General features: G+C 44.1%; 1 protein-coding gene across 3 annotated transcripts in view; it reads right to left on the reverse strand.

Annotated features, from left to right (window-relative positions):
- Positions 1-24,470, reverse strand: part of Osbpl10 (oxysterol binding protein like 10) — a 254,574-nt gene that overhangs the window by 227,698 nt on the left and 2,406 nt on the right. The window lies entirely within an intron of this gene.

Raw genomic sequence — 24,470 nt, forward strand, 5'->3', positions numbered from 1 at the left:
AAAATAAAAATGTTAAACTGGGCACCAGTGGCTCACAGCTACAATCCTAGGAACTCAGGAGGCTGAGATAGGAGGATCACAGCTCGAAGCCAGCCCAAGCAGGAAAGTCCGTAAGACTCTTATCTCCTATGAACCACCGGAAAATCAGAAGTGGCACTGTGGCTCAAAGTGGTAGAGCACTAGCCTTGAGCAAAAGGAACCCAGGCCCTGAGTTCAAGCCCTACCGCCACCAAAAAAGAAACAAAAGGTAAAGCTTATGCTATGCTTTTTTTTTTTCATCCTTTCAGGTAGATGCATACAGGAGTGATGTCATCCAGCGGTGCCCCCCTTTGCCCACCACTGCACCCACAGTGAGTCTACAATTCACTTGCAGCACCTCAGGACTGCAAGATCCCTAGGGCAGAGCCGTGTCACCTGGTGACTTCCAGCCCACACAGGTCTAGAAAGACAAGCCTGGGGAAGCAAAACCATGGCCCTGTGTACAACACAGGTGCCACAGGAAAAACCTACTCCACTTTGATTTCCCTCACGAAACACATGTGTGCTGAGTGGTTACCACGTCCCTGGACTTGAGTCTCATGCCCTGCCTGCCCTCCTGCATCTTAAACCCCAAAGACCTCCTTGTTTCTTTGGCAGTTTCAAATAATATTACAGTACACTGTGTGACTTCTGTTTCTCAAAGGAGCTATGAACTGTCTCCTTTCCTTTTGTCTTCATACTTGGAAATGAGTAACTTACACTAGATTTGTGCAAATAGGACGAAGGACTCCCTCTATACCCTGCACTCAGATTCATACTTGGTGTTTTGGCATGTGTGTCTCACTATGTGCTGTGGCCATGGCTCCTCTCCTCTCCTTCCTCTTCGACCACCCACATCCATCTTCCTCCCTCCCTTCCCCTGCTCACTTCCCTCTCTCTCCTACAATACTTTTTCTTGAGCCATTGGAAAATAAATGGTAGCACCTCTTATCTCTAAATATTTCAGTACATGTTTCCCAGGAATAAGAATACTCTTTTTGTATGTATGGGCCAGTACAAAGGCTTGAACTCAGGGACTGGATGCAGTACCTGGATGCTGTCCCATAAGCCTTTAAAAAGGCTGACAAACGTCAGGGCTAGCATTCTACCACTTGAGCCACATTTCTACTTCTGGCTTTTTAGTGGTTAATTAGAGATACAGAGGCTCACAGACCTTCCTGCTCAGGCTGGCATTGAACCTTGATCCTCAGATCTCAGCCTCCTGAGTAGCCCTGAGCCACCAGCGCCTGGCCAGGTACTCTTATGTAACAACAGTATCATTAATGTTATTAATCAACAATGTCAGGTGTTTTTACATAGATGCAATAGCATTTCCCGACAATATATATATAGTCCATGGCCAATGACATCAATTGTCCCAACGACTGGAAGAAGGGCAAATCAGTAAATGTATAGAAGAGACACCGGACTTACTCCCTTGCAATGCATAGGGCCTTCCCTCTAGGACTTCCATGCAGGACATTTTTACTGTTTCAAAGCTCCTTCCTGAATTACTTAAGGAAGATCTCTGACAACATAATTTAACCTAATTGCCCCATGCTTCAACAAAGTCCTATTTATTTTGGTTCTGGTAAGAACATTTTCTTGTAGTAAAATTCAGTAACATCACTTTTCACATCCTCTCAATTAGAAATTGTTCTAGGGCTGGTGGCATGACTCAATCGGTAGAGCACATGCTTAGCAAAATCATCATCATCATCATCATCAAGTAAGTTTATATAAAAAAAAGTTGTTCTAATCTAAGCTGTCCCTTTGCCCAGTACCTCTCTATATTCTCAGTTTAAAGAAGTATTTCTCCATCTTTTTATCATAAACGGTCCCCTAAAAAACCTAGGTTTATTACCCCAATGCACCCCTGTAATGCAACACCTACAATACAAGTACACTGAACAACCAGTAGCTTCAGCAGTGCTTTACACATAAAAAGTGACTTCTTTTTACTACCAGCACCCCAGGGGCCAATTCCTCACCGTACTGTATGAGTCGGTCCAAAGCTCCAGAGAAGGAGAGCTGCATCAGACCAGAGCTCACGCCAGCCCAGGACCCTGAGCTGTGAAAAAGCCAACAAAAGCTAAAGGAAAAGGATGGGGGGAACTTACCACCACTCAGCACATCTTTCCCAGGCAGAGAGTTTGTGCTGTTCCAGTTCTATTTTCTTTTTTGGCTGAACTGTGGCTTGAACTCAGTGCCTTGCTCAAGCTAGGTGGGCATTCTAGGTATTCCATCACTAAGCCATGCCTCCAACTTTGCTTTTCTCACATTCACACAGTGTTTACTATGTGTCCAGCGCTGACCCTCGCACTTTACTGATGCTTTAATTGAATCCTCCTGGCAACCCACAAGGTAGGTGCTCACACCTGCCCCTTTCACAAAAGTGGTTGAAGGAGGCATAAAGAGTTTAAGCAAGATGCACAGCGAGCCTGAATGGAAGCCTTCCCTGAGCTTTGCTCACTGTGGAGGACAACAATGTGCTTTCTTCTATCCCAGAAAGAAGGGCTGTGGCTGGGCAGAGCTCACCCAACCAGAAACCACAAAGCCCATCACTCAGCAAACCCAGATGCTTTTACAATCCTCTCACAGCTTGAGTTCCCTTCATTTGTTTTCGGCATCCTCTTAGTACAATCAAGAGGCCAAGGTAAAGGTTACTAGGGTCAAATGTATGAAATCCTTACCACCTGTCAAGGCTATAAAACAAGGAACATCTAGTCCTTTCTGAGCAGCCCACCTACGCTCACTCACAGGCAAGAACCCCTCATGCTGACTTTTACCACATCTGGTCTGTGTGAAAGCTCAGGCTACAGTAATAAAGAAAACCCCACAGACAGATGGAGCACAAAGAAGTGACCACCAACATTATAACTCACATTATCATCCCAGCACCCAGGAGGCCGAGGCAAGACTATGGCAAATGTGAAGCCAGCCTGGGCTATACAGTGACATCCTTCCTCAAACATGAAAGTGACACCGGCCTCTGGCGGCACACATCTATAATCCTAGCTATGCAGGAGGCTGAAATTTGAGGGTCACCGTTCAAAGCCAGCCTGGGGGAGGCAAATCTGAGAGACTTCTTATTTCCAATTAACTAGTAAGAAGAAATGGAGGTGTGTCTCAAGTGGCAAAGTGCCAGCCTTGAGTTGAAAAGCCAAGCTAAAGTTCAAAGCTCTGCATTCAAGCCTCAGCATTGGGCAAAAAACATAGGGGGCAAAACTCACCATAACTGGGCATATGTGACTTCCATCAAGATTTACACCCCCCTCACCCCCATCAACTTTGACTCCCAACAGGTCACTGAGTGATGATGGTTCAACTAATATCAGCAACCAACCTGACTTTGAAGCAAATACTCAAGCCCCAAGGTCTTCATGCTATAGCCCATCAAAGCCAGAGCACTACAGATACACAGGCGCTGCTCCTAGAAACTGGCCATCTTAACACACGAATTATACTCTCTCTCTAGTCAGCAAATGTTCTACAGACTATTTTAAAACAAGCATCACAATTCTACAGAGTAGAATTATATAACAAGATCGTAGGCTTAAAAGCGCTTACAAATAATTCATTCTAATTTTCCTATTTTGGGGCAAAGGGAAAACAATATGCTTCCCATTTCGTCCCATTTACAGATGAGAATTTACATGATGGTTATATAAGATGAAACAACTAAACAGAGAAAAGATAAATGCACAAATCTCCCAAGCCTGGAGTTTACTGGTTCTTTAGTAAGTTGCAAATGTTTTGGCTTTACCTAGTTTAATGCACAATTAAACATAGGCACTAACAAATTTAGTCAATTTCACTGAAGTGTTTGAAATTGTGGAAAAATCATGCCACACCGGGGCATCTTCCAACCCATATGCACAAAGCCTGCAGTATCAATACCTCAATGGCCAAGAAGATCAGAGTTAAGGCAAGACAATTTTATCCAGCCAAGGATATACTACAGGCCAATACCAAGTGTGCCAGTACCAAGGCTTGAACTCAGAGCCTGGCCACTGTCCCTTAGCTTTTTCACTCAAGGCTGGCACTCTATCACTAAAGCCCTAGCTCCACTTCTGGCTTTGTGAAGGTTAATTGGAGGTCAGAGTCACATAGACTTTCCTACCTGGACTGGCTTCAAACCAGGATCCTCAGATCTCAGCTTCCTAAGTACTTAGGATTACCGGTATGAGTCACCAGCACCCAGCTCACAGCCATTTCTTTAAACAGCGGATGGTTTTTTCAATATTATTTCAAGTTCTTAGAAAACTTGCAATAATACAAAGAATTTTTTTTTACTAAAGAACTATTAAAAGCTGGGTGCTAGTGACTCACACCTGTAATCCAAGCTACTATGGAATCTGAGACCTGAGGATCAAAGCTCAAAGCCAGTAATTCTGAACTCCAATTAGCCATCAAAAAGTCAGAAGTTAAACTGTGGTTCAAGTGGTAGTAGTGCTAGCCTTGAGCAACAAAGCTCAGGGACAGCACTCAGGCCCTTAGTACACAGGACCTGGTACACTGTATACTGGTATACACACATAAATACACACACACAAAAGGGCAAATAACATTTTACCCCAAATGCTTTATTATTTTATAGAAATATGTAAGTATGCTGCTGGTAGCTCATACCTATACTCCTAGCTAGTCAGGAAACATGTCTGAAGTATCTCAGTTCGAAGCCAACCCAGACACAAAATTCTTAGAGAATTAACCAGCAAATGCAAGTCTGGAGGCATGGCTCAAGTGGTAGAGTGCTAGCCTAAGAAGCAGGAGGCCCTGAATTCATACTGTAGTACTGGCAAAAACAATCAAAAATGTACATAACAAACAGTTTTCTTGAATTATTGAGAATAAACTGAAAAGCATGCTGTGTCCTACGTACTTCAGGGTACAAGTATTCAACTCAAATAATTAACAAAGGAAAGTGCTATGATCTACAGTACAGACCACATTCAAATTTTACCAGTCATCACAATGTCACTAATAGGGGAAAAAATGATCAGATCTAAGTTACATTAAGAAATTTAAAGTTTAAGCTAGAAACAACATACAAACAGGGAGACAAAACCAAAACCAATAAAACCACCAGTAATACAACAGTGCTGGAGAGGAAAAGGAAGCAAGCCAATGGAGAAAGAGAAACTCGGAGCTGGGCACTGACAGCACACACCTAGAATGCTAGCTACTCAAGAGGCTGAGCTCTGAGGATCGCAGCTGTAAGCCAGCCTGGGCAGGAAGGTCCATGAGACATTTATCACCAATTAATCACAGATAAAAAGATGGAAGTGGCACTTCCAGTGGTAGAGCATTAGCCTGAAACACAAAAGCTCAGTGACAGTGCCTAGGCCCTGAGTTCAAGCCCCAGGACAAACACAAAAAATAAAAACACTTCATCCTGACTTAAGCTGAATTTCCCTAACATGAGTTTAAGCTGCTTGGATACAAAAGCTTTTTTTTTTTTAGAAGCAGTATCTTTTCTGGACAACTCATTAAAAAAAAAATCCCAACATGAGGGAAGCTGTGGTATCTTGGTATATTGTTTCTTTCTTTGTGTAGGTGTATGTGTGAGGGGTGAGGGAGAGGGGAGGGAGGACTAGGGCTTGAACTTAGGGCCTGGGTGCTGTCCCTTAGTTTTTCCCCTCGAGATTGGTACTCTACCACTTGAGCCATGACTCTACTTCCCGCTTTTTGGTGGTTACCAGGAGATAAAAGTCTCACAAACTTTTCTGTCCAGGCTGGCTTCAACTTGAGATTCTCAGACCTCAGCCTCCTGAGTAGCTAAAATTAGAGCTTGTACCAAAGGAATCCTGAAAGCTAACATTGGACAGAATTATTTCAGTTACAGGAAACTTCAGATTAACTAAGCAACTGTAACAATGTGACAATGCATTTTGGGTCAAGACCTCAACTGCAGAATTCTCATTAACACAGGTTAAAAAAAAAAAGCTCACATTAGCCAAGCTAACAAAAATGACCACAGAGGTGTGCTAGGGAGGAGTGGCTCACCATCTCACCATGAAGCACTGCGTGGTAAGAACACATTATATGTCCTACACAGCCTACCTGCGCTAACTGGCTTTTGTTCTCTTCAACTTCTGAGAAAAAAATCTGGAGTACCATACCTAATTCTGGAATACACATACAGAAAGTCCTGGACTGCACGGTTAACTCCAGGAGTTGATAACTTTTTTGTGTGTGCCAGTACTGGGGTTGAACTCAGGCCCCAAGCATTGTACCTCAGCTTTTTCACTCAAGGATAATACTCTGCCACTTGAACCACCCCTCCACTTTCTGGCTTTTGGGGTGGTTAATTTGAGATATGAGTGTCACAGGCTTTCTTGCCTTGGCTGTCTTCAAATCACACTCCTCAGATCTCAACCTCTTGAGTATCTAGGATTGCAGGTGTGAGCCAGTGGTGCTCACCTGACAGCCTATTTTTAAGGCACTAGCAACAGAATAAAACTAGATACTCAAGAACCCCCCAAGCAAGTTGTACACCAACACACGCCTCTATTTCAGCTTAAATCCACAGTCAGCCTCATGGACCAGAGGCCTCTGTAGACATCTATCAACATTTACAAAGAATCACAGGGTCACAGCCACTTGCACAGCCCCCAAAAAATGAAGTGCAGAAAGTGTCCTTTCTGAATAGGAAAGAGGAGTAGCAGGAAAGTAGCCCAGCACAGGCCAGAGCTGGCAAGAGAAAGCTGCAAACACACAGTCCTGAAACTGTCAAGAGAATCTGACCAGAAAAAAAGTTCTCCAAACACCACCCACTCACAGAAGAGGTGCTGCCCTTGGGACACTACAAAATCACTAATTGAAACAACAAGGCCAGCTGTGAGAAGACAACAGTTGGAGGCGCTGGAGCAGGAGACACCGAATAATGGTTATCTTGCAGTGGAAGGAGCTAGAACTAGTCTACCCTGAGGCAAAAGTCCTCTGTCATCTCATACAAGACTGAGGGAGCAGATCTCCAAGTTCTTCCAAGAGACATAAAGAGGACAAAAACAAACATTGGTTCTACAACTTACTCAGTTGTGTAACACTGCCAATCAATGCCTCCATTTCTTCATCTGTAATACAGGAGTCCTACCTACATATGGTGGGGTTAAATCTGACTGCAAACAGAGGCTTGCAGGAGTTTAATCCCCACTCCCCATGAAAAGTTCCAGAGGCTGAAAGCCCACGACTTGTCAAGCGGCTTCAGTAAACTAAGTCCTAAGGGGCTAGGTTTCTTCTGTTGTGATAGATCTCATCCCAGTCACCACATAATTCAAGATGGCTTCTGGACCAGCCATCATATATGTCTATATTCTAAGAGGAAAAGAGAGAGAGGAAAAGAGACAGAGACAGAGACAGAAACAGACAGACAGACAGACAGACAGACAGACCAAGGTCCTAAGAAATTACTATGTGACAGGCCAGACGCCTAAAATCCTAGCTACTGTGGAGGCTGAAATCTGAGAATCACAGTTTGAAGCCAACCCAGGCAGACAAATCTGTGAGACTCTTTATCTTCAGTTAACCAGGAAAAAAGTGAGAAGTAGAGGTGTGTTTCAAGTGGTAGAGGACTAGCCTTGAGCAAGAAAGCCAAGTGAAAGCCCAAGGCCTCAAGTTCAAACCCTAGTACGATCACAAAAATAAAAATAACTAAGTGACAATTCTGCTTACCTACAGAATATAATGGCATAGCCCTCCCTATCTGCAAGGGGAAAGAAGGTTGCGAAAATAGTTCTATTTTAGATGGCTTGTGAAGCCAACTAAACCCTGGATGTCTGTGACTGTAGAAGAGGAAGAAGTAAAGCTTGTAAATAGTCCCAGGACCAGCATTCCCCTTGTAGTGCACTGGTATTTTATGTGCTGTGGTCTCAGAGCCTCCAGGAAGCAGGCTTTCAAGCTGGTCTACCTTGTACAATCTAATCTCTGTCATATCCAACCCCACCTGATGGGGGCAAGAAGTGTCCTGTGTCCCCTGCCTCTGCCCTGAGACTAAGCGCAGCTTAGTGGTGCACATCCACCACTCTACAGGGAGCCAGCAGCCCACACCCAGTGCGTACCCTGCCTGCCGGAGTTCCTGAGCCCTTTACAAACCACTTCTTGGTGAATCCCAACAACCAAATGACACAAACTGCATGACCCTCTTGAGGCTAACTAGTTTGTCCAAGGTCACACAAGGGAGCACAGAGCAGAGCTGCTGGAGCTCAGTCTACCTTAGAACACCTTCACTTCTTGCAAAGGGGTTTCCATGTCATCATCTGGGATCATCACACCATCCCTGATAGCTATGTACAACCCACTGCCTTTTCTATAAATAGTCATTTGGCTGGGTGCTGGTGGCTCACACCCGGAATCCTACCTACTCAGGAAGTTAAGACCTGAGGGCAAGGGGGCTGGGGAGGTGGCTCAGTGGTAGAGCGCTTGCCTTGCATGCCTGAGGCCCTGAGTTCGATTCCTCAGCACCACATAAGCAAATGATGATTTTCAGCCGGGCGCTGGTGGCTCACGCCTGTAATCCTAGCTACTCAGGAGGCTGAGATCTGAGGATCGCGGTTCAAAGCCAGCCCGGGCAGGAGAGACCATGAGACTCCTATCTCCAATAAACCACCAGAAAACCGGAAGTGGCGCTGTAGCTCAAGTGGTAGAGCGCTCGCCTTGAGCTGAAGAGCTGAGGGACAGTGCCCAAGCCCAGAGTTCAAGCCCCACGACCGACCAAAAAAAAAAAAAAAAAAAAAAAAGACCTGAGGGCCACAGTTTAAAAGCCAGCCCAGGCAGAAAAATCTATGGGACTCTTATCTTGAACTAACAAGCAAAAAGCTGGAAGTGGACACGTGGCTCAAGAGTTAGAATGCCAGTCCTGAGTGAAAAAGCTAAGCAAGAGTGTTAGGCTCAGAGTTGTAGCCCCAGTTCTGGCACAATATTGAAACATGGCTCTACCCACTTATTTACGATGGGTAGGTTACACAGTTGCCAGGGAGACCTTACACACACACACACACACACACACGCACACGCACGCGCACACTCACACACACACACACACACACACACACACACACACACACACACACACACACACAGTCTAAATTCTTTCCTCCCCTACCCTGTACTGAAAGACTACCTCCCACTTTTAGGGCTGTCAGCTCCCTAAAGCAGGACCTAACCTTTAGGCCTCCTGTGTTTGTGTCTCCTTCTCGCCTGGTGTTTGCCATACACACAAAGCACACCCAACTACTATGCTGGAGTATGAATGCCCCAGATCCATTACCTGAAAAGAGGAAAGGGTCTAGAAAATGGTGCTTCTAGTTTATTCCAGACTCAGAAAGACTCCCAATTCTGTGCAGACTGCACTTAACAATGCAGAGGCAGAGAAACTAGACTTTGTACACCTGTCTGCAGCCTGCTGGAGCTCTGACCAGGAGATCACTACAGGACACACAGAAGGGCTATATCTGTCACCTCATCCCCTAAACTCTCCCGAGGGCAGGCTGAGCAGACCCCACCCTCAGTCCCAAGCCCCAGCCTCAGGGTTTCCTACAGGCCCTAAAACTGGCCATTCAGATAAATACCAAGAATATCCCTGAGAAGAGTAACTAAAAACTGATATGGACTGCCTTTCAATTTTTTTTTATATTCTCATCAATACACGTATAGAAAGGAGCCAAACCACAGAAAAATATAAATAGTCTCCATAAAACCATAACACCAGGAAAAAAAAAAAGCTATTTGTGGCTTAAAGACCTCCTCTGACCTTCAAGGCATAGACTTGTAACAAAGGACAATGTCTAATGTTTCCTAATTTTGTCCTTGTTATTGATATCATGGCACAAGGCACAAATCAACCACTTTCTTTCTGGACTGTGACTATATTCAACCCAGTCTAGGTTATCCGAAATCAAATTCAGAGCTGTTATCTTTGTGATTCTGTCTTGGCCTGGACCCAAATCACATCAGTGAGCCACGGAAAACTACAAAAAGCCTCCTGTCTTTCCTGTACAATCGTTTCAACCATTCTTTGGAGACACAAAGGCCCAAATGGCTTCTTCAGAGAGTCCAGACAACTATCAATGAGCAGACAGTAAGGGGTCCCCAGGCCAGGCAGCAGACAGTCACTAGCTGTGCAAATCCATCAAGTCCACTAGGTCCTCCCACATGAAAATAAAGGCCGCGACATACCTGAGTGCTTGCCTAAGTCAGGTCTAAAACAACTCATCAACTCAACCCCTGTAAACACAAAGTTACTTACGTGTGGATATGTCAAAAACACAAGACTCACCGGGTGCTGATGGCTCACATCTGTAATCCTAGCTACTCAGGAAGCTGAGCTCTGAGGATGCTGGTTCAAAGCCAGCTGATGTAGGAAAGTTCATAAGACTCTTATCTCCAATTAACTACCAGAAGTAGAGTTGTGGTTCGAAGTGGTAGAGTGCAAGCTTTAAGCACAAAAGCTGAGGGACAGCGCCCAGGCACTGAGTACAAGCCCCACAATTGACTCCAGGGGCTTGAGGGGAGGAACCCACAAGACTCTCAGCCCCCAAACTTCTGGAGAACTTACGATGCATCAAGCTTCATGTTAGGGAAGCACCATGGTGGGACTGGAGCATGTCTCAGCTTTACAACCCTCTACAGCTCAGGATCACTTAGCAAGAAGGAAGTCTGGTGCCAGGCACTGGTGACTCATTCCTCTAATCCTACTCAGGAGGCTGAGACCACGGTTCCATGACTACCCAGACATGAAAGTATGTGAAACTCATCTCCAATTAACCACCAAATAGCCAGAAGTGGAGCTGGGCTCAAGTAGTAGAGTACCAGCGTTGAGGCTTCAGGCTCTGAATTCAAGCCCTAGTACTAGCATGCTTGTGCACATGCACATACACATACATATACACAAGTAGTTCAGCAAAGGTGTAAGTTAAGGTCAGAGGCTTGCACTCCTCTACCCCTAGAAGTAATGCAACACACACATACACACACACACACACACACACACACACACACACACACACACACACACACACACACACACACGTAAGGACAAGGCAGCTTTGTTTCCCAGAAGCTCCACCAGAAGCAAACTACAGCCTGTTGTGCAATGGGTGTTGTGCAATGGGAGTCACTGAAGACACCCTGGAAAAGGCTCAGGCACTTTCTACACAGGCCACATTAGGACCCAGAAACTTCATTCTAGAGACTTACCCAAGAGAAATCAAAACGTGTTTACATAAAGACTTACACACCAACACAGCTTTGTTTTTAATATCCAAAAACGTAATACGCAGGTGTTCATGTACAGGTAAATGCATGTAAAACCACTCCACAACAAACAGAAAGGGGTGACAAATCTACTGAGGGACCAGCAACATAGAGGACTCTCAACACATTATGCTGAACTAAAAATATATATATATAAATATATATATATATATATATATATATATCCTGTGTGCTTTCATTTAAATGAAATTCAAGAACAGAGAAGACTAATTCATAGTAACTAATTCATAGTAACATTCATAACATAGTAGCTAATTCATATAAAGGAATGGCAAAGAAAGGAGAATTGGCAGAAAAGAAGCTTCAAAAGAGGGGGAAGGTAAAAATGTTCTATGCCTTTTAGAGCAATGATTACATGGTATAAATAAACAGCTGTCAAAAATGTACCAAGCAGAATGTTTAAGACCTGTGCATTTGCTACGTGTTAATAAACCTTTTTTTAAAAAGCCAGGCTCATTAATGAGTCATTCTATTTTATGATGATAAGATGGAAAGCAGAGATTATAGATACACTTCCAATTTGATTGATAAACAGTACTTAAAGTTTCACCAGGTGCAGGTGGCTTATACTATAATCCTAGCTACACAAGAGGCTGAGATCTAAAGATTGCAGTTCAAAGCCAAGCCAGGCAGAAAAGGCTGTGAGATTCTTATCTCGGAAGTGGAGTTGTGGCTTAAAGTGGCAGAGTGCTAGCCTTGAGCAAAAGGAGCTCAGTCAGGAACAGCACCCAGGCCCTAAGTTCAAGACCTACAAAAAACAAAGGCGGGTGCCGATAGCTCACGCCTGTAATCCTAGCTACTCAGGAGACTGAGATGAGGATCATGGTTCAAAGCCAGCTCAGGCAGGAAAGTCCATGAGACTCTCATCTCCAATAAAACACTCAGAAAACTGGAAGTGGCACTGGCTCAAGTAATAGAGTACTAGCCTTGAGCTGAAGAGCTGAGGGATAGTATCCAGGCCCAGAGTTCAAGCCTCATGACAGAAGGAAGGAAGGAAGGAAGGAAGGAAGGAAGGAAGGAAGGAAGGAAGGAAGGAAGGAAGGAAGGAAGGAAGGAAGGAAGGAAGGAAGGAAGGAAGGAAGGGAGGAAGGGAGGAAGGGAGGAAGGAAGGAAGGAAGGAAGGAAAAAAGAAAGAAAGAAAGAAAGAAAGAAAGAAAGAAAGAAAGAAAGAAAGAAAGAAAGAAAGAAAGAAAGAAAGAAAAGAAAAGAAAGAAAGAAAGAAAGAAAGAAAGAAAAAAAGAAAGAAAAAAAGAAAGAAAGAAAGAAAGTCTATTTGCCCATTACAGGAAATTAGATTTACTTGACAGCTTTAGAAATAAAGCTGTCAAAAAATATGCCTCTTCATATCTTCATATTACCCACCTTACATTTGCCCAAGGGGTCTGTATAGTAGGCACAAGAAGAAATTTACCAGCCTTTCCAAACAAGCCAACTACAGTTATGATAGCTACCTGGCCCTCCTGTGAAAGAGATATCTGTCATCTGGAGGGTGATACCAATGGAGGGATGGGAAAGGTCCCTGGGGGAAAGGGAGATAGAGAGCAAGAACCAGCTTAGAACTATGACCATAAGGGAGTTGGAATAATGTCCCTACCCCTAAGATGCCTACATCCTGATCCCTGGAACCTATAAATGCTGCTTTATATGGCAAAGGCTTTGGCATGTGGCAGCAGTGATTAAGGATCTTGAGATGGAAAGATTATCCTGGATTATCTGAGTGGGCCCTGAACGCAATCACAGGAGTTCTAGTGGAGGGAGGCTGAGGGGGGTCTGATACAAAGGAGGAGGCAGGGAAAGACAGGCAAAGACTGCAGTGATAGAGTTTAAAGCCAAGGAACAGAGGCAGCCAGAAGCTGGAAGAAGGCAAGGCATACATATTCCTTAAAGCCTCAGAGTGAGTGCTAGTACTTTCTCCTGCCAGCAATTTGATTGTGGCTCAGTTATTGAGACTCCAAAACTTTGAGAGAAGTTATGTATCGTTTAAGTCACCAAGATAACTCTGTTCCCCAGATAAGTTCAAACTTCGTATAAGTATTCAAAGTAACACAGTTCCTTTCTGTAGGTGCTACTGGCTCACACTTGCCATCCTAACTACTCAGTATGTTAACATCTGGAAGATTAAGGTTCTACACCAACTCAGGCATAAAAGTCCATGAGATCCTATCTCCAGTTAACCAGAAAAATGCTACACTGGAGGTATAGCTCAAGTGGTAGAGTACCAATCAAAGAAGAGTTTAAGAACCTGAGTTCAAGACTTGGTACTGGGAAAAGGAAAAGAAGAGGAAGAAGGGGAGGAGGAGGAAGAAGAGGGAAGGGAAGGGAAAAGGGGAAAGATAGAGGAGGAAAGAGGGAAGAGGAGAAAAAAGAGGAGGAGGAGGAGGAGACAAAGAGACAGGAGAAGAAGGAAACATCTGAAAATGTCTTCATCTTATAGCTGAGCAAAGATTTATTAAACACAAGTCAAAAAAGAAATGGAGGAACAAAGAGTGAACAAATGCAGAAGTGATACTCACTAGACACTATGTTAAAAATGAACTATACAACTTGTGGGTGGGATGGGAGAGAAAAGAGTCAAAAAGAATATGAAAATGTGACTACATTAAAATTAATATATCAAGACACTAGTAAGAGATGAAGTGGTAGATATAAACAGAAGAAAAGAATCTGCCTTCTCTGCATATGAGATGTGCCAGTGTGCACCAGTGTATCAAAGGGCACGTGTGTCACCAGAATATATTAGGTATCTTAAAAGCTGGTAAGACAAAGGCAGACATCTATTACATAGGAAGACAGAGGACTCAACAACATCTTGTAAAACATGACATCCAAATGGCCAATGAACACATAAAAAGGTGCTCAACTTGACTAGTCATCAAGGAAAGGGATGTTAAAATCACAGTAAGATACCACCACACTACACTGGCTGAAATGAAAGCAAGAGACACTACCCCAAGTATGTACAGGAATATGGAGCACCAGAACTCATACACACTGCTACTGGAAGTACAAATGGATACAACCAGCATAGAAAACCCTGGCTATTACTAGTTATTTTGTGCATGTGTAAGAGTTAATGGTTCCATTGTATTATTTGACCATGACATTTTGGAGAAACATTCCCAGCTGTAATGTTGTGTATGGTAGTTCTCACTGGATGCTAGACTTTCAAAACCACTATTCTTCTAATAAATTTTGTTGTGAAAAACTAAAAAAAGAAAAAAGAAAACCCTGGCTATTAATGGATAAAACTTCTACAGAATACATTGCACAATAGAAAGCACACTTATCCTAGCGAATATTGTAGCCCAGCTTCATAGATTTCAGTCAGGTGAGCTCTCTTGTCACCAGCTATAATAAAGCAGAACATCATGGTAGAAGGGTGTGGTAGGGTAGAGCTGCTCACCTCAGGGTGGTCAGATGCAGTGACAGAGAAGACTCTAAAGACAAGGCACTCCTTTTACTTTTCACTTTGTGGGGAGAGGGGGGTACTGGGGCTTGAACTCAGGGATTTGCACTCTAGCTTTTCTGCTCAAGGCTGGTGCTTTATTACTTGAACCATACCTTCACTTCCAGCTTACTGGTGGTCAACTCTCAGATTTGTCTGCCCAGGCAGGCTCGGAACTTCAATCCTCATATCTCAGCCTCCTGAGTAGCTAAAATTAAAGATGTAAGCCAAAATACTCAGCCAAGATACCATTTAAAGGCAGACATACCTCCAACCGGGCACCGGTAGCTCACATCTCTAATACTAACTTCTCAGGAGGCTGAGATCTTAAGATCACAGTTCAAAGTCAGCCAGGGCAAGAAAGTCCTTGAGACTCTTATCTCTAATTTACCAACAGAAAACTAGAAGTGGTACTGTAACTCAAAGAGTACTAGCCTTGAACAAAAGAGCTCAGGGGCAGTGCCTAGGCTGAGTTCAAGCCCCACAAGTGACCACTTCCTGCAACTAGGCCCTACCTCCTAACAGCCACTCATCGATGAATTCATCAATGGATTGATGACCCTCCTATAGGATCTAATTACCTCTCAAATGCCCTTCAGCTCTTAACCCAAGAACCTTTTGGGAGACCGTTCAGTATCTAAACTGTAACATCCAAAATTTGTACTTCTAGATTAATACATCCACAGAAAAGCCTATGTATTGACTCCAAAACAATACACACTAGAATGCTCCAAGTAGTACTACTTGTAAAGGCCCCAAACTGGGAAGTAATCAATCCAGAACATTGGGATGTATTTAGCATATTCAAATATACTCAAATACCAACAGCAGTAGAAACAAACAGAACAAAACTATCAACAGAATCATGGAGATGCTTTCCACACATGATGTTAATATTTCCCATCAGCTGGCTAGCGCTTTTTTGCTCTTTCTGGATGGAATTGTGAATAGAGCAGCCTCTCTCCAGAGGTGGATAGTGTCAGGTCCATGAACTGAACTAACAGAACCCCAGGCTTACAGGTCTGGATCCTGAGACCTACAGGCTTAGAACTCCAAGTTCTAGAGGCCAGAGACTTACAGCTGCAGGTGCTCGGGCCAGGGGCTTACTGCTCTGCATCTGCAGTAGCCCAGAATTCAGAAATCAGACATCCACTCAGCAGGCAGTGGGCAGTATTACCACTCCCATGCCATGGGTGTCAGGACCCTTGGCTCCCAATAGCAGCAGTGTTAAAGTGCTAGAGCTTTGGGTGTTGGGACCCTCAGCTCTCAGCACTTGGGGGAAACTTGGTACTCCTCCAGTGTCAGGGACCCACAGTATCTCTCTCATCTTCTCCATACTTCCACAGTCCATCATATCTCCAGTCCTCTGCTCCCCATCCTTTTTACTGTCACTCTCTGCAACAGTTCTGCAGCCTCCTCAAGCACTCTGTTACCACAACAGCTGCCTAATGAGGTGCCTAATGCCACCAATGAGGCAGAGCCTGCTGTCACCTGCTGTCACCCTCTCTTCTGAATACCAATTCTACCCAGGTAAATATCACAAGCCAGTAAGCAAAGACCACTCAAGAGAAGGCTTTCATCTGACTTAATGTTGCAACATTCTGGGAAGCACAAAATAGTATCTGGGGGCTGACTCAGAAAGCAAGCTAAACACCCTAGTTATATAGTAAGAAAAAGGGGAATGGTACAGGTATGGTATGCAAATACAGCTTTGTAATTTGTATCCATCACAAGCCTTACATAAGAACCAATCCAAGGCTTCAAATTGCACCAATAAAGAGTTTTCTTCTCAGCCACTCAGCAAAGTGCTCTTCCCCTGACCCCTTGATCTGAGTGAGAACAGCTGGAAGGTGTGCAGGGTCACGTAGAATTCACCAAGACTTGTCCCAGAGTAATGTCTTCCAAGACAAGTGTGTGTTACCTGGAGCACTCAGCCAAGGCTTCCTGAAGTGCAGCAGTGGTTGTAGTAGTCCCCTGAAGCTGCTGGAATGTTCTCAGGTGACCATAACGTTTACAAAGCATCCAGGTTGCTGCAGGGCATTATGGACAGTGACAAAAGGTGCTGCTTTGCTGCCAGTTCTCCCCGCAAGGCTGCCAGGCAGAAGGGAAGGACCTGCTGGCTGCCATTCAAGAGATCCAAAGGCTCTCCAGGGACAATTTTGCTTATTCACAGAAACAAACTGAAAAAGACAAAGCTGGAGGTATAGCTTAGGTGGGAGGATGTGACTTAAGAGAGGGGTGTGGCTAAGGGGGGAGAGTGTCTACCTAGCAAGCCCAAGGCTCTTGAGTTCAAACTCTAGTACAATGCCCACCCCACCCCAAAAAAAAACCTGAATACATGAAAAGACTGCCCATTACAATGATGGAGGTTTAAGGAAAGCTCAACACAAAACCAAACTTCTTTTAACAGAGTAGAAAATTATAACACTCATAACTCTACCAAGCCAGGAAAACCACACCACAATGGCCATTTTGGTGTAAATCTCAAAACCTACAATTTTTCACACATTTGCAAAATGGAGAGGGTAGACCCTGCAGGGAATGGTTAATACAAAGCAGGTACTCAATAAATATTTGAAAACATAAGTGAACACATCGTATTCTGCACTTGTTTTGTAACCTAGGCAACCGCCCCTTTATTATTACTGTCAATGAAGCAATCCAGTGTCCCTAAAGGATTTTAGTGCGCAGTCTCAGAACTGACTGGCAGACTCCATGGCAAGATGTGCAAACCTTTCCTATAAGCACACACAGGCAAGAACAGGAAGCCAGGCAGTGGGCCCAACTCTGGTATCACCAACGACCTCTAAAAATGAAATACTCAAAACACATTCATTATACTTCAGTGTGGCTTCCAAATTGTAATATTATGATTTTGCAGGGAGTAGTAATGGGAATCAAACCCAGGGCCTATACATGCAAAATGAGTACAGCCTAAGCCCCCTGGCGATTTTCTTTTTCTTTAATGGGACAAATAACTCGAAAATCTGACATTTAAGCTGTATTCCCAAAGTAATATCATTAATGTCAACCAAGTCAAAAGCCTGGCTGAGTACCAGTGGCTCATGCCTATAAGCCTGGCTAACCGGGAAGCTAAGATCTGAGGATCCCAGTTCAAAGCCATCCTGGGCAGCAAAGTCCATAAGACTTTTTATCTTCTATTAACTACCAAAATGGAGGTGTGACTCAAGCAGTAGAGCACCAGCCTCGAACCAAAAAGCTAAATAAGAATGTAAGAGCCAAGTGCTGGTGGCTCATTCCTGTAATCCTAGCTACTCAGGAGGTTGAGCTCACAGTTCAAAGCCAGCCTGGGCAGAAAAGTGAGACTCTTATCTCCAATTAACCACCAGAAAACCAGAAATGGCTCTGTGGCTCAAGTGGTACAGTGCTAGCCTTGAGCTGAAAAGCTGAGGGACAGCACCCAGAGTTCAAGCCCCATGACTGACAAAAGAAAAAAAGAAAAAGAACATAAGACTCAGTTCAAGCTTCATTATCCAGCACTCATGCACACACATATAGCCTGGATATAAAGTCACTAATAGCCCACTAATAGTTGTGTTTGTGATGCCCCTAATGTCAAGGTAGACATAACAGGAAAGCCAGACTCTGACAAACAGTTGCACAGAGCAAAACAAGTGATAAACATACAAGAACATAGTGACAAGGAGATACAGAACCAAGAATTCTAATGTTAATAATAATGGCTTAGGCATGGTGGCACCTGTAATTCCAGCTACTAGGAAGGCAGAGATCAAGAACATTATGGGTCGACGTCAACCTGGGTCAAAAGTTAGCAAGACAATCTAAACAAACAAGCTGGGCCTTGTTTTTCCCCCACTATGAAGGATCATCATTACAAGCAAAAAAGATGGAGTATAGATTAAATGTTGAAGGTCCACCTATAAAGTGCAAGTCCCTGGGTTCAAACCTCGATACTAGCAAAAACAAAAAGATTAATAATCATGTAGGACTATGTTATTATAGCTACTCTTGTTAATACTATTATTAATAAATTACATATAACTATAATAATAAAAATGATAGCCAAAGTAGAATTAAACTCTGGTTTGATATCTTCTTAGTCATAGTCACTTTTTTTTTAATCATAGAACATACCTTATTAATGATGTGGGTGTCCCTTTGAAAACACAGGCTGAAATGTGGCCCCCAACTGTGTCAGTGTTGAAAGGCAGTGGCACAATGTTCAGGTCATGGTCACAAAGGCTCTGCTTTCATGGGAGATTACAATTGTTCTCCAGAGATGAGATTCCTTCCTGAGGTAGGGAGTCTTGCTGTCTCTCAAGACTAAATCAGCTACTTCAAGCTCAGGATGTTAAAAGCCAGGCAATCCCTTATGGGCCTTGAGTTTTTTTTCTCCTACAGGTACCTGATTGCTCTTCCCTCATCTAGCATATTACTGCAGAACCTCACTAAATGTAGGGTTCGATCTTGAACTCCATGCCTCCAGAATTCAGAGCTAAATGAATTTCTTTTTCTTGTAAATTATTTAGTCTCTAGTATTTTTGTCACAGCAACAATAACTGACAAAGACACGTAAAGACCAACATAGACAAAATCCAGTTCTCAGGGAGCTTGCATTCCAGAGTGGAAAAGAAAAATGGTAAAATGTGGATCCTGCCAGATGGCCACCAGCAATGGTTATAGAGAAAAACAATGTGAGAAAAACGATAGGGAAAGGAAAAATGAAATGTTCGTTCCAAGTTTTAAAACAATCCCTTCAGTCAGGCATCAGTATCTCAGGCCTATAATACTAGCCACCTAAGAGGCTGAGATCTGAGGGCTACAGTTAAAAACCAGCCCAGACAAAAAAGTCTGTGAGACTCATCTCCAATTAAGAACCAAAAAAGCCAGAAGTGGAATTGGGGCTCAAGTAATAGATTGCTAGCCTTGGGCCAAAAAGTTTAGGAATAGTGGGTAGGCTCTGAGTTCAAGCCCCAGTACTGGCACAAAACAAAAACAAAAGGACAGCATGGCTCAAGTGTATGCATAAAGCCCTGAAATTTATCCCTAGCACCATGAAACTCTGCAATAATTATGTGAAGAACCAGCCACTGAGAAATAAAAACTAGGACTTCATGGGTCAAGCCAGGCTTATTGGTACATGCTTATAATCCCAGTACTCCAGAGCTGAGACCAGATAGTTGTGCGTTCAAGGCTGAGCCACAGAGATCTTATCTAAAAGGAAGGAAGGAAGGAAGGAAGGAAGGAAGGAAGGAAGGAAGGAAGGAAGGAAGGAAGGAAGGAATTTTAGGTACCAAAAAGGATCAATTTAAGGGACAAACTGAATCCCATCACAGCTACCACTTCCTGTATCCTGTGGTATACTATTTACCCCTCACTCAGGCTTAAAGAAAAGTAGCCTCACATCCCCCATATACCAGACAACAGAAGCCCCAGCAATGATGGACCTGGCTGGATGTCACACATGGGCTAAGTGCTAAAATTGCCATTTTAACCTTAAGTCCACCCTATTCTGCCTCCCCAGGAAATGCCCACCCATGGTCTGAGGATCATTCCTCTGCCAACACCTACCTTTTTTTTCCTGTGTCAGTACTGAGGCTTAAACGCAAGGCTTCAAGCTCTTGCTTGGCTTTTTTGTTCAAGACTAATGTTCTACCACTTGAGCTTACCCTTCCATGTCCGACTTTTTGCTGGCTAATTGGAAATCGGAGTCTCAAAAAGTTTCTGGCCCAAGCTGGCTTAAAAGTATGATCCTCAGATCTCAACCTCCTGAATCTAGGATTGCAGAGGAAGCTAACAGTGCCACACCATCTACTTTCCTCCTTATCCTACTCAAGATGTGCCTTTCAGTATTTTACAGATTTCTTATATCTCAAAACAATCCCTAAAATATTTTAGGGTCCTGGACTAACCACCGGAGGCTGGCTCCTTGTTTGCAGTGCTCTTCCTTCTCCTTTCTCCAGGGAGAAAAAAGTGAATGGAAATGAAGACCCTCAAATATTTAAATGACAATTTCCAGATGCAATCAGGAATTCTTTGCTTAAACACATGACCTTCTAAGCAACCCCAAAGCAGCTCTCTTTTGCTTCGAGATTAAGACGATCCTGACGGCAAATGAGCTTTCACACAGCTCATTATCCGACAGGGACAGGCACCCAGACCAAACACAGCACAAAGGAACTAAATCTGGGTTGTCCCACAAAGTACATTCCTCTCCTGTGTCCTCATCCCAACTGACCAGCCTCTTGGGCCTAAAACTCAAGGCTTCGCCTCCTCCCCTTTCTTTCTCCATGTCCACATCCAGCCCATCAGCAGTCTCCACCCAGGCCATTCCAAGAGGTCCTCTTCTCTCCACTTCCCTGCCTCTGCCACAGAATAGGCACCCAGTATCTCTTGCTTGGACTCAGTGATGGGCTCCTAGCTTACCCTCTGACCCCTTGACAACTCTTTATCTTTTCACAACAGAGAGAGTAAAGGAATCAAGCTGGCCAGCGGTGGCTCTCTCCTGTCATCTTAGCTACTCAGGATGGCTGACACCTAAGGATTGAGTTTTCAAGCCAAGCTGGGCAAAAAAGTGGAACTCTTATCTCCAAATAACCAGCAAAAAGTGAAGGGGTGGCTCAGTGGTAGAGCACTAGCCTTGAGCTAGAAAGCTAAGAGAGAATGTGAAACCCAGTGCAAGGTCCAGCACATACACACACACACACACACCACACACACACACACACACACACACGTAAATGAATCAGACTGTGTCACATGCCTGCCTAAAATCCTTCTAGATAACCAAGATGAACCTACATTCCTAACCCCTCCCAAGCACTGTGAGATGACAGGCACTACCCAAGATCCAGAGATTTGCTCTTTGCAAGTTCACTCTTGGAGATTTTTATCTCCAGTTAGCCAATAAAAAGCAAAAAGCAAACAGCAGAGCAGTGACTCTAGTGATAGAGCACCAGCCATGAGCAAAAATGCTAAAAAGAGGGCTGGGAAGGTGGTTCAGTGGTAGAGTGCTTGCCTTGCATGCCTAAGTCCCAGGGTTTGATTCCTCAGCACCACATAGGCAGAAAATGCCAGAAGTGGCACTGTGGCTCAAGTGGTAGAGCACTAGCCTTGAGCTAAGAGCTGAGGGACAGCGACCAGGCCCAGAGTTGAGGCCCTACGACTGACAAAAAAAATAAAATGCTAAAAAACAGTGCCCAGGACCAGAGTTCAAGCTCTACCACCTGCATCAAAAATAAATAAAAAGGAAAAAAGAAAGTGTGGACAGAAGTAAACAGTAGATCCCACATAAGCCATACCTGCAAATATGAACCTCTATTTCACTACCCTTCCTAGCTTCACATTACCATTCCCCACCTGTCCCTTCATTTTCTGGGATCTATTTAGCCTTTAATACCATCCTACAAGCCTGAAACACATTCTCTAACTATGTGTAACAAACAACTGAAGAAAAAAACCTTATTTCTCAAACTTATTTTTATTTTGAGGTAGCAGCGATTGAACTCTGGGCGCTGCTCCTGTTAGGCAGGCATTCTTACTACTTGAGTCATTCCTCCAGCCCATTTGGAATTGGTTATCTTTGAGGAAGGGTCAGGCTGACCAGGGCTGTGATCCTATTTGTGCTTTCCCATGCGGGGATAACAGGAGCATGCCACTGTAACCAGTCACTGAGCTTTGCTCATAGCTTCTCTCAGCCCCTGGCCTCTCTCTTTTTCCAACATCTTTTTTTTAATCAGTGCCTAGGCCCAGAATTCAAGCCCCAGGACACACACACACACACACACACACACACACACACACACACACACACACACACACACACACACACACACACACACACACACACACACACACACACACACACACACACACACACACACACACACACACACACACACACACACAGCTTCTCTCAGCCCCTGGCCTCTCTCTTTTTCCAACATCTTTTTTTTAATCAGTGCCTAGGCCCAGAATTCAAGCCCCAGGAGACACACACACACACACACACACACACACACACACACACACACACACACACACACACACACACACACACACACACACACACACACACACACACACACACACACACACACACACACACAGAGAGAGCTGGTGAAACGAGCTACTAGCGTCATGACAGCTTGAGTGGACTCACCAAGAACTGTGTGTGGCTGGAGGCTATCACTAACTGCAGGCAATTTGAAAAGAACTGCCAAAGACGTTGGGAGACCCAAAGCAGAAAGGCAGCAAGAATCTGTACCAAGGCATCACCCCAATACCAGGGAATAGCCAGGCTCACTGTATCCTTTGATCCTAATTTGCCTCTAATACTTCATGAGAAAATAACTATATTTTGTTTCCTGGAGCAGATCCAAGCACAATGTCTGACACATGGTAGGTGCCCAATAAATGGTCCCTGATGCCGGGTTCATCAGGCTCACACCTGTAATCCTAGCTACTCAGGAGGCTGAGATATGAGGATCAAGATTCAAACTTATGCCAAGCAGGAAGTACATGAGACTCATCTCCAATTAACCACCAAAAATGCAGGAAGTAGGGCCATGGCTCAAGTGGCAAAGTGCTAGCCTTGGGGGGGGGGGGGGAAGAAAAGAAAACCAGGAACAGCACCTAGGCACTGAGTTCAAGCCCCAGGAATGGCATTTAAGAAAAAAATCCCTGGTGGGGTGCCAGTGGCTCATTCCTATAATCCTAGCTACTCAGGAGGCTGAAATCTGAGGATTGCAGTTCGAAGCCAGCCTGGGCAGGAAAGTCTGTGAGACTCTAATCCAATTAACCACCAGAAAACCAGAAGTTGTACTGTGGTCAAATGTTAGAGGGCTCACCTTGAGCTGAAAAGCTCAGGGACAGTGCAAAGGCCCAGAGTTCAAGCCCCACAATGCACCCCACACCCAGAAAAAAAAAAAAGTTGCTGAGAGCTGGGCACTGGTGGATTATACCTATAAATCCTAGCTACTCAGGTGGCTGAGATCTAAGGATCCTGGTTCAAAGCCAGCCCAGGCAGAAAAGTCCATGAAACTCATCTCTGGCTTTTACCCAGAAGCGGAGCTGTGACTCAAGTAGTAGTGCTAGCCTTCTGTGAAAGAGCCTAGGGAGGGTATGAGGCCCTGAATTCAAGCCCCAAAACTAGCACACACACATACATACTCTCTAAAAACAGGCTCCTGAGTAAACTAATTGAACGAATGAAGCATCTATGGGGTTGCCATCCCAATCCTCTTTTCTCTGCCATTTCCTCTCCCTCCAAAAGACCTATAGAGAAAGGAGTGTGTGCAATCAAAGGTCATCATAAATCTTCTCCAGACCACTAATGGACCCTGGGCCTTGGTTCAGAGAACACAATGTGGGAAATACACACTGCCACACAGAGACATTAACCATTAAGAGACAAATTTTGGGAAATGAATCTACTCTGGTAAAAGCAGGCATTGGCAAACAATCAACAGCTATAAAGACCAGCAAATTCAGTAAAGATGAGACCTCACTGGGCATGCTCAGTGGCATACACAACACAGCATTTGACCTACATAGCCTTCAACCAGGTAGATTTGTTATTAATTTTGCCTCTACTCAACCTTGCTTCTAAGTCAGGCATGATGTACCATGCCTATAGTTCTAGCCACTCAGGGGGCTGAGATCTGAAGATGATGGTCAAAGCCAGCCAAAGTAAGAAAGTCTAAGGAAGTCTTATCTCCAATTAACCACCAAAAAAGCTGGAAGTATA

This window comes from Dipodomys merriami, unplaced genomic scaffold (assembly GCF_024711535.1).
Source record: "Dipodomys merriami isolate MVZ:Mamm:240054 unplaced genomic scaffold, mDipMer1.0.p SCAF_7, whole genome shotgun sequence".
Lineage (NCBI taxonomy): Eukaryota > Metazoa > Chordata > Mammalia > Rodentia > Heteromyidae > Dipodomys > Dipodomys merriami.